This window comes from Chlamydotis macqueenii, chromosome 11 (assembly GCF_036417535.1).
Source record: "Chlamydotis macqueenii isolate bChlMac1 chromosome 11, bChlMac1.mat, whole genome shotgun sequence".
In the NCBI taxonomy this organism is placed as follows: Eukaryota; Metazoa; Chordata; class Aves; order Otidiformes; family Otididae; genus Chlamydotis; species Chlamydotis macqueenii.
Genome location: NC_141566.1, coordinates 14,919,152 through 14,929,736, shown reverse-complemented (window position 1 = coordinate 14,929,736; position 10,585 = coordinate 14,919,152).

Here is a 10,585-nt window from a genome sequence, read left to right as displayed (position 1 = left end):
AGGGCTCCAGCTGATCGCTTGCAGGGGTCCAGTCCCTGGGTGCCCAACAGTCTGAATATACTGTAGGACTTTTCTCCTCCGCTTTCCTTTGCAGCCTTAGTGTGGTCACAGCTAGCAACCGACCATCGCTGTGGCGTGGTACGGGGAACTTTGTGCAGATGCCACTCCACACCTGACCGAGCAAGGAACTGATATGCTTTAAAAGAAGGCCTGAGTCAGTAATGGCTGTGCCTTTTCTCTAAGCAAAGAAAGTGACTGGTGCCACTTTTCCTCACGCACCAGATCCCCTGCACCTCTGTCCCCTCCCCGCGCGGGGTGGACAGAAGATGCACTTACTAAGTGCATTTATTAAGTGCCTCTCCATTTGATGGCAGATGAGGCTGAACTGTGCCTACAGAGGCCGTCCATGTCCTTAACGGTCTGAAGGAAAAAAATTCATCTTGAGGTAAAACAATAAGAAAGCATGGAAATGTGTGGATAGCTCCCGTGGTCTCCAATAGTGGGAAAAAAAAAGCAAATGGTGTCAACTTTTCCTGTAGGTCTGGAGTTAAGGACAATGCAACAGTACAAATGGAAATTAATGGTTTCTTAGATTCTAGCTTAAACAGTTACATATCAGCTGAAGACTTTCCCCTTCTTTCTCTAAGGGGTGGAGACCAAGTTTTATTTTATTTTATACTCTGTGTCAATAAAAGGGTAATGATTCTTAAAAAATAACTTTATTCATAAAAAGCTGTAGCAATCGACTAGTGATATACATCTAGCATTACTACTGTCAGCTCAGAAAACACAATGAAATCAATGTAAGCATTCCTTTGTATGAAACAACCAATTTAAGCACATTTTAACAAGCAAATAGGCAGGATCCCTAGCGAGTGTGGTATTGTTGCGGCGAGGAGTTCAGCTACAGTTTGGGCGGGTTAACTCTGGAGGGGGAGGAAGAAGCCTTTATCAAATTGCCTAGAGCAGCAGAATGAAATACGCCCTGCAGCTAACTAATATCAGGAACATGTCATAGCTGGCCTGTTTCCAGAAGGTTGGGAAAAACAGCAGCTGCCCTGTCAAATTCAGGGAGAGACTGACACTGGGCAGTGGGCAGTATCTGTCGAGAGACCATTCAACCACAGAAGCATCTCAGGATCTGCTTTTATTTTAGTTACTGAAGACATTTCTCATGAATGACCCATATCAATGTCTGCCATTAAAAGTAGCATGCAACGGTACCTTTCTGATTGCATCCAAAAGTTGTTGGCTTGACTTTGTGCCATTTCTCCCCAGCAGACAAAAGCTTTAGTCCTGTTTTGCCCTTCTGGGTGAGCAATTTCTTTGTTCCTCCTGCCAACCCGCACATTTCTAGATCCAAAGCATTCCTGGTCTCGCTGGCACCCCGTTATGGAGGGAAGAACAGATTTACAAAAGCAGAAATATTTGCTGATATTAGAGGAAGTTGGTCAGCTGAGATCAGCAACAGATTTAGTAGATGGCCAGTTCTGTTCTTGCTGGTTCGGGAGCCACGGAGGTTTGCAGGGCAGGGTGAAGGGAGAGGGCATGCAGAGGTATCTGGGAGCTGCACATTTTCTGGGTAGATGATGCATAAGGTGCGAGAGCCAATGTTCTGATTTCTCTGGTATGCACAGCTTTTTAGAAGGCAAAATAATTTAATAAATATGTTGTGTCTGAGTAGATTCCCAATTTCATAATTATTTTGTCCTCTGTTGCAGTCTCAGTGCTCAGGCCCAGTGAACGATGGCCTGCGTCAGCACCAGTTGTATGTAACTTTATTAAAACACTTAAGAACCTTGCTTGGTAACCTCATGCCCCCAGTGGCAGGATACCTGGGGAAAATAACTGAGTATTTGTCTTTGGAAACACTTGAAATAGTGTGCTCTGAATCAGTGCTTCAGGTCACCACCCATTCACCAATCCTCCTCTTCTCCCCATTTTTCCTCCCAGCTTTGCCACTGCTGCTGGGTGACTCATAGGGTATTAGCAGAATTTATCTGCTGGGTTTTGTTTTGTTTTGTTTTGTTTTTTCCACAAGACAGGCCTCCCAAAAAAGCAGAGCACAACGAATTTTCAGCAGATTAACAACTGAGACCAGCAGGACTCCCTTGTGACCAGAAATGAGTCTATGCAGACAGAATGGGAAAAAAATTGAGAATTCAAGGCATATTAACCAGGAATATCTCAGAAGATGATATATGGAGTATTCACCAAAATACAAATTTAGCATGCAAACATCCCATCATGGCTACGGAGAAATCTCTCCACTCTGACTGGTAATTTAAATAGCCTAAAATTATTTTTCTAGCCTGATGTTTCAAATGGGAGAGGAAGCCAGATGCACCAAAACAACATTTAAAAAGAGACATGCCCTTCCTAAGAAATAGGGAATAGATGTTGTTTGTTGCAAAATACCTTGTAAAATAATGTTATTCCTGTTCTCCGTCTTGTTGACTTTTGCAGAAATTAGTCATCAAAGTGATTCTCAGTGGTGACAGTCTCCGTGGATTTTGGAAAGTGGTGCCTATCTACTTACTTGTTTAAGACTGGGACTTCCTGGAGGCTGGGAGTTTACCAAGTTTTCTCTCCCTGTTCAGCTAATACATGGCAATTTACGTACCAAAATGAAAATACGCAAAACCTCTGACCTGATGCACTCCTCTGGAGCTGTATGTAACTTTCTTTTTCATGTACATCTTTGCCTCTGCCAGCCTTCCTAGGAAAAAAGGTTTTCACACTCTAGGCAGGGGGTTGGAGGAATTACAGACACTTTGCTCTTTATTCAGTAGTGTAAGGAACAGTCACTGACACAAGAATTACACAATTGCTACAAAACACTCAGTATTGTCTTATCACAAAATGCCAACCATCCTCAGAAATGCCAACCTGGAATGCTGCAGACAACGCGCACTTTGGGCTTTGGTATTTATGGCATTTATCAGCTTCCATTTGCAAACATCTGTGAAGAATTAGCCCAGCGGTCCTGCTTCAGCAGGACCAGACACACGACGGCGTCTGTCACAACACAGCGGAGGGGCTGGCACTTGGCACTACACACACCTAAAGACACGCCAAAGTACTGCCCCACGGCATTTACTGAGTGCCAGTGTGCCGCCAAGGTCCAGCTAGCCTAAGGGCCTGCCGAAATTTAAGCAAGGATTATCTTAAAAATGGTAGAAAACAAGCAAAGGCAGATCCCAGCACCGAACGGAGCAGCTGGCATGGGCTCAGTGCTGCCAGAACTGAAGCACAATCCCATGCTGTGGCGCCCTGTGCCCTTGGAGACACCCAAGACTTTGTGTAGCCCAAGCCCCGCTGCTGAGACTGAGGACCTTCCCCCCAGCAGCTCCGAGGTCTGGGCTTGCTCCTCTTCCCACTTTCCAGGGAACTTTCCCCAGGAACGGGAAAGCTGTGAGAAATGGCTTGGACAGGGAGGAAGGCACACCTGAAATCTGGAGACCCGCCCAAAGGATATTGGTTTTTTTGAACCTGTCCTGACACAAAGGTTGAAGCCTAAGCAATGTAACTACTAGGAAGGCATTCTTAATTTTTTTTGTTTGTTTGTAACAGCTGGTTTTTAGGCTCAGCTTGACTCACTGAACAATGTGGCCTGATGGAGTCACTGACTTTTGACCCAGCAAAAGGTAAAAAACTATGAGTTTGTTTAACATTCCAATAACTCTGTGCTGGCTGCACAGCTGCTTTCAGAGCTGTTACGCTAACCGTTTGCTGCAAGCACGTGCAGCATCACTGCTGCCGCATGAGGGAAACCACCAGCGTTTTTTGGACATTGTCACGTGGCACTGGAAACCTCGCGCGCACGGACACTGTAAAGCCCAGGGTGAGCTCCTTCTACACATCCCACCCATCTCCTTTGACTGCACGCATTGCTCTTCTCACACTGAAGAAGTCACCTGAGGTCCCCAGCAATCCCTTGCAAAGCAGAACAAAGAGCAGGGCCAAGACGTTATGCAAATCAGAGTCTTTTCTTCACTGTGCAGCAAGCATTAGCGACAGGTACCATGCCAGTAACAAGGAAAACTCTTCTGCTCCCCTCATTCAGGAGCACTTGCATCAACAAGATACCTGGGTGACCCAGAAGCTTCTATGTGATGCATTTCTATGCAAACCTCACCAAAATTAACGTGACTGATGGCAGCCACCTTACTCTGCTGGCTTCCTCAAAATTAAATGGTCTCCGGGAGCACAGGAGTGGACAGATATCCACATGGCAACATGTGCGTGCAGCAAACTCCTAGGACTACACAGGCATAAAATGACTTCTGGGAGATGGGCTGTGCATGGGAAGTGCTCTTGCTAAAGTCGAGCAGCCTATATTAGCCAACAACTTACTTAACACAGCCTCCGTTTTTTTTTTTTTTTGTGAGTGTTTAGATGAAAGCGTGCTAGCAAGAAGCCAAGGCAACCTTGCAGCAGAACTTCAGCCCAGGATATCTGCACTGGAAGCTCGTTTGTGCTGTACCTTCAACTGAAGTCTGATGGAAGGCTGGACGACTCCAAATGCAGGTGGTTGGTGCTGGCAAGTCTTCCCGCCAGGGAAGGGGAGTGAGGGAAAGATGTGGGGTTTCCCTCCTTGCTCATTTGCTTTCTGAGGAATGAACAGGTTAATCTGCTTTCAGCGGGCACCTGAGTGCAGGACCTGCCTGCAAACCCCAGGAAGGCTTTCTAAAAAGCTGTAGAAGACTAGCCGTGCCGCGTGTCTCAGAAGAGGTGTCTGTACTGTTACACACAGGTGAGCCAGACGCAGGGATTGTTTAAAAAATAAAAACTCTGGAATGTTTTGATACCACCACAGACAAAAGGGCCAAGAGGCTGTTGAATGAGGACAGAAACTGGAGAGCAGGCAAGAGGAGGTGGTAAGGCTGTTTCAGCAACAGCGGAGAAGAATGAGGAAGACCAGTAAGAGACCACGAGGCAGCAACCCGATCAGATAACTCGCTGATAGAAGGCGGCATTTGCCGAGGCTTGCAGATCCAGCTGGCTCTGTCTCAATGCAGACCAGGCATCAGGTGGCAGAGCTTGCATGCCAAGGCCCCTGGCTCCTATGCAGATCGTGGCAGCTGTTCAAATATCTCAGAAATCTTCTCTGGGCAGATTGCAGGGGAAGCAGAGAGAAGGCACACGCCAGGCTGGGAGGGAACTCAGGACTCCCTTTCCCTTTGCAAGACCTTTTGAGTTGTATGGTGTGAGTGGGCAAAATCATCATTCGGATCCTGAAATATTAAACACTGTTCTAGGTGTAACACCAGACCCTGAATCTGGATTTCGGTTAAGGGTGCAACACTGGAACAGATGCCCAGTCAGGACTGAGTCAGATAGTTTGGTGGAAGAGCATTTTTAGAACACCACCAGTGTTTATATTTAAAAGGGGAAATAAGTGAATTTATAGGATCCTAAGATAAACAACCAGGCAACAGGGAGCCAGAATTCCTGCGTACTATCTGTCACCCAGAATCCTGCTTGACCCACTGGAAATCTGCCCCTGAAAAACCCCACCAGACAGGGATGTGAAGGGGGAGAACTGTTCTCAAAAGGATAGCCAGGCCCCATGGCAAGGGGACAAAACCACCTTTCTTCTGGGACAGAGAAAACAGGACCTCATCTGGACCCTCTCTCCAGATAGCTAGAAAGCTGAAGGTTCCAGAAAAAGAAATAAGCTTGATGCTTTTTGAACCTCTCTGGCTCCAGACACTAACCCTGCTTAGCAAACAGTATGTTCAGTTAACTGCAGAACAGAGCACCTGTACCTATAATTGCAGAAATGTAAGATATTATAAAAGTGCTCAACAAAGATGACATTAGGAGAATTTTGCTTCAAATAACAGGGTTTTTTTTTTTTGCCAAACCTCTGGTCTTAATTTTATCTAATAACTGAAATCCACTCCTCAAATTGTAAACCTGTGCTATCTGATGTTTTACATGATGATAGCATCAATAGTTTTTAAATTCACCAAGGCTTATCTAAGTCTCAGGTTGCTTGGTTTCCTCAGAGTGTGGAAAAGTTTTCCAAAACTCAGTTCCCTTCTGGTGTAAATATTGTTCGGCAGCATCAGAAAGGCTTTCCAAGGGGAAGTGAGACAAACTAGAGCTCCTGTCTCTTTGAACCCCTGCCAAGTGCCTCTTAAATTACAGACTTACAGACTACTGCGGTCCTGCTATTGATGAGAGTTTAAAAAGAATGTAAAGTACAATGACACTGATCTTCTCTTTAATTGCCACACAAATCAGATAATTGGATACAAAGGATTGAAATAAAAGCTGAGAATTCAACAATAAAAAATCAGAAGGGAAAAAACAGCTATGCAAAATTACTACATTTTCAGTGATTCCTGTAAAATAGCTAAAAATGATCCAGAGATGTAATTACTCTCTTGGAAAATATTCTTGCTACAAATGAGAAATCATGACAAAGGAAAATGTGAATCTTGTTATGTCTAAACAATCAACAACCATTGAAACAAAGCACAAGGAAACTTGATACTTAAATTGCAACATCAGTCTTCATAGTCAAAACATACAGAAGAATGTGATGTGATTTATTTTAGGGCAAAATGTTGGCACTAGGAAGTAGGTAAAAATCACTGGAAAATACAGCAAAACGAAAGAACTCATAGGCTTCAAGGCGTGAATGAATCACTTCTGTCATTCAGTCCAGCTGCCCAGAGAGTCTTGTGTTTATTCTTTTTAAAACAGTCTCATTTAAGGAACTGACTTTCCAATTTCATATCATCACATCAGGATTTAAGGATGTTTAGTTAACAGTAATTTGGAGAGTTTAAAAACCTTTTGCAGCCCAGCTACTGCCGTTCTTACTCTGCAGGAAAGCACTTTTTGGATGTGTCACCTGAGTACTACAGTTTTAGATTAAAGGCCTCCACCTTCCTTTGAACTTTGCAGACTTCAGGGATTGCCAGTGTCAGTCTTAACCATGGTTTAAGTAAAAAATTTGAACTTAGATCCTGAGTAAGCTACCTGCGCTCTGGAAGAAGCTAAAATTGATACAACACAGCAGGGAGTAATAAGATTAAAAGCATTGCTGACTGCGTTTAACTTCAGTGACTTCTTGTTTTGGAGAGGTATCTAGGCTTAAAACTACAAGGCAGCTGCATGGCTGCATGCCAGAAGGAAGTTCACAGCAAAGCTGTTTGCACAGCATCAGCCTATTTTTAGCATACGGTTAGGGAGTGAGCTTTTTCCCTCCCCCTGCCCCAAGCCTCTGTAATGCCCTCCGCTGGCAGGCAGGAGCTTGACGGGAGTCTTTGCGCAGTAATATGGAAATCTTTTTGGCCAGCAGTGGGAAACAGGGTATTGCACATGTGCCAAGCAATCTGCACTTCTATCTAGGGAATAAAAAGCAAGGCAGCACCAGTCCCGGTTGCTCTCTTCTCAGCTGGAATGTTGTTTTAGGATAAATAAAAGCAGAGAACTAGGTTTAAACAAAGTAAGAGACCATCTCTGGCAAAAACTCAGATATATGTTTAAGATTCCTGCCACAATAATTCCGTAAAGATTGGGTAAGAGATCAGTCACTCCAAAGTCTGTATCATCCCAGTACACGAGCGCACACGATTAGGAAGCATCAAGGAGTTGTGTGCACTAATCCCACACGTGCTCGTATAAAGTACTGTTGTCACTTCGCTTATTCTTACACAATAGAAACGTACATTCAAGGTGTGGGACACTTTCACTCAAAAAGTTGGAGTGCTGAAGCACTCCCAAAAATTTGAAACGGAAAAGTGGAGATTGCCTTATGCTGGGTGGTGTTGGGAAGTTCGTACTAACTATGCAGACGTGGGCCACTCCACAAGAGCATGCCAGTCTCTCCACAGATGTTATTATTACCACAAGTGCTATTTTAACAGAAAAGATGAAAAAGGAAACACATGGCTGTGAGCCTTGAGGTCAAGCTCAGGAGCTCTGCCAGCGCAGTGTTTTGCTCCAGAACAGTAGCTTTCCAACTCCCTTGCAGAAGGCCGTAGTGTGAAAATCTAAGAGGGCAGCATAAAAATTACAAACTGGGAAGCACTTCAGTTAGCCTTATCCCCAGCACCTCCAGCCTACATTTGCACCAGCCCCGTAAGATGCCCACTAACTTTTCCTTTAAAATCTCAAATTCCAGCAATTCCACAACCTGCCCAGGAAAGGGGACTGAGAGCAGCCCTGAGGAGAAGGATTTGGGAGTGCTGGTCGGTGAGAAGCTCAACATGAGCAGGCAATGCGCCCTTGCGGCCCAGAAGGCCAACCGCATCCTGGGCTGCATCAAGAGAAGCGTGGCCAGCAGGTCGAGGGAGGTGATTCTCCCCCTCTACTCTGCCCTGGTGAGACCCCACCTGCAGTACTGTGTCCAGTTCTGGAGCCCCCAACATAAGAAGGACATGGACCAGTTGGAGAGGGTCCAGAGGAGGGCCACGAAGATGATCAGAGGGCTGGAGCACCTCTCCTATGAGGACAGGCTGAGAGAGTTGGGGCTGTTCAGCCTGGAGAAGAGGAGGCTCTGGGGAGACCTTATAGCCGTCTTCCAGCACCTCAAGGGGGCCTACAGGAAAGATGGGGAGAGGCTGTTCAGTAGGGCCTGTTGTGATAGGACGAGGGGTAATGGTTTTAAAAGGTAGATTTAGATTAGGTATTAGGAAAAAAATTTTTACAATGCGAGTTGTAGAACACTGGAACAGGTTGCCCAGAAAGGTGGTGGATGCCGCATCCCTGGAAACGTTCAAGGCCAGGCTGGATGAGGCTCTGAGCAACCTGATCTAGTCAGGGATGTCCCTGCTTCTTGCAGGGGGGTTGGACTAGATGACCTTTGAAGGTCCCTTCCAACTCTAACCATTCTAGGCTTCTATGATTCTGTTACCTTGAAACAAGCCCAATCTTCCATCCTATCATCCCTTTCATTGTTTTTTTTTCTGGTTATCTCCAGCTGTTCCACATTTTCCATGAAGTGTGGTGCCTACAGCTGGACACCAAGTTCCAACAAAGGCTTTCTACTACCACATGAGGAAGAAGGACCACGTCATGGATCTTACAGACTGTTCGTACATTCCACAACAACAGTTGCTTTTTTTTTCAGGAACAGGATGCTGTTGAATCATGTTCAGCTGGTGACTGGCTATAACCCCAAGCGAACTTTTCTGTACAACTGCTGCCCTAGCAGCCTGTCCTGTCTCATTCTGTATTTGTTCAGCTGATCATTGATTCTGTTGAAGTGTACAGATCTGTATTTGTCAAATCCATTGCTGGATTTACTGAATCACATTCTAACTCTTTTGAATTTATCAAGTCCATTTGAATTCTAATTGTCTTTTACTCGGTCAGTAGTTAGCTCAAGTCTGGTGCTCCCTACAACATAACCAGCATATGCCATGTTAATGAAAATAGCAAATAACATCAAATCAGAGCAGGACTGTAGGGAATCTCACTCGATACATCCTTACAGTCTGACTGTGAATGATTCATAATTACTCTGAGTTTTCCGCACAGGTTTTTATATCCTCGTTTTTACATTGGTGTCAGACCACATTCCCCTTTCTTACAGAAGATCATTAGTCACTTAAAGCTGTGCCCACTGCTCCTCCTATGTTCATGAAGCTTAACTTGATGTAGAAAGATCAACATTAGTTTGACACAATTTGATCTTTCTTCCTTTTAGAAGCTCACAGACTGTTCCATTAATTTTCAGGTTTACACTGTTGAACCAGAGTTCTGAACAGATGGGTGGAAGCAGAGGGACAAGCTGAGCCCTCAGAGTTTACAGCATCCCCCTTTTGTCTCCAATGCTTGAAACTCATTTACCACACAGGGTATCTGGTCTAGGTATGAGGATAATTACTGTTGTGCTTGTGCTGCAATTGTTACCTACGGCAGAGTAAGTAGAGCTGGTCTAAGCGAGGCCATGAGAGGCCTCAAAAGTATTCACTGTTCTGCCCTAACATCACACAATGCAAAGACAATAAAAGTATTTTGCGCCTGGGTCTATGGGTCCCTCCTCCATTATTCCAAGATTTCAGTGACCAGCTATTCCAGTGAGAAGTCAGATCCACAAAAGAGAGAACACTCCTCAACAATATCCTGCACTTCCTTCAAAGATCCCAGCTGATCTAATTAAAACACAAAAACATACAGCAAATAAAGTAATCATGCATCCAGTAATTATTTCCATGGCATCAAAATCCATGTGGTGAAACTACTCCCAACGTCAACTTTTATAATAGAAGTCTTAAATCAACCTCTTCAGGAAACCTTTGCACTGATGGATGTGGAGTCACAGTATCAGTAATTTCACTTCATCAGCAAGACCTGATCATTTGGCAACTCCTATTTGCAGATGATGCATGACAATTTTTTTCTGACACACAAGTCTGTGCTGATTGGGGATATGATTTTGCTCAGGTCACAGTAAATACCTACTATGCTAATTAAATTGACTTCTTGCTTAAGGTGATGATGAAGAGCATGTAGCTGTTTTTAGAAAATAAAATCTTCATCAATAGGCCAATAGTACCCTTCCTCCTGTGGAGTTTTCCCATCACATTTCTCAACACTTTAAAAACACTGAAAGGTATTG